Below are 702 nucleotides of genomic sequence, written 5' to 3' on the forward strand. Positions count from 1 at the left end.
AGGCGTTGTTGTGGTTGATAAATAAGTTACAGATATCCTAATCCGAAGCCTAGGCGCCATCATCGCATTCGTATGGTTTGCGGTAATAGAGGTAATATGCAGACTATACGCACGAGGATTTACTCCCCTGAGAACAATAGAAACAAAAATTAAATTCGAGACCAGGTAAAACCAATATTTCTTTCACTCTAGCACACACGCACGCACATCATTTATTTCTATGAATCATATTTGAGTACCTCTCAACATCTAACATAAAATTCATCGCACATTTAAATAACATACCTCACAATGCAGCTCTGGCAATCTTATAACTCACTTGTTCCTCCAAAATTCTAGTTTTATCTTGCATTCTGTGACCCACATAGCCTCTAACATTAAATACAACTTCAAGGCTAGTGCCCAACAATAACTACCATCGCAACACGCATTAAAAACCAGCAAACAGAATTCCTCACACCCTTCCAACTGTAGAAATAATTCACACCCAAATACACAATACATATCACGCCAACACAGACCCGCACATGTACCTTTTGCTTTATAAACACCATTCGTGACTGGAACATGCCCTGCAAAACGTGTTATCGACAGGTTACACAAGCACCTTACAGTCAATGGACGTCAACATACATTCTGCTCTATTTTGATCTCTGTGTTCTCTCCTGTTCGATTTTAATCACGTGCGTGTTATGTAACCAC

Source organism: Penaeus monodon, chromosome 20 (genome assembly GCF_015228065.2).
Source record: "Penaeus monodon isolate SGIC_2016 chromosome 20, NSTDA_Pmon_1, whole genome shotgun sequence".
Classification (NCBI taxonomy): Eukaryota; Metazoa; Arthropoda; class Malacostraca; order Decapoda; family Penaeidae; genus Penaeus; species Penaeus monodon.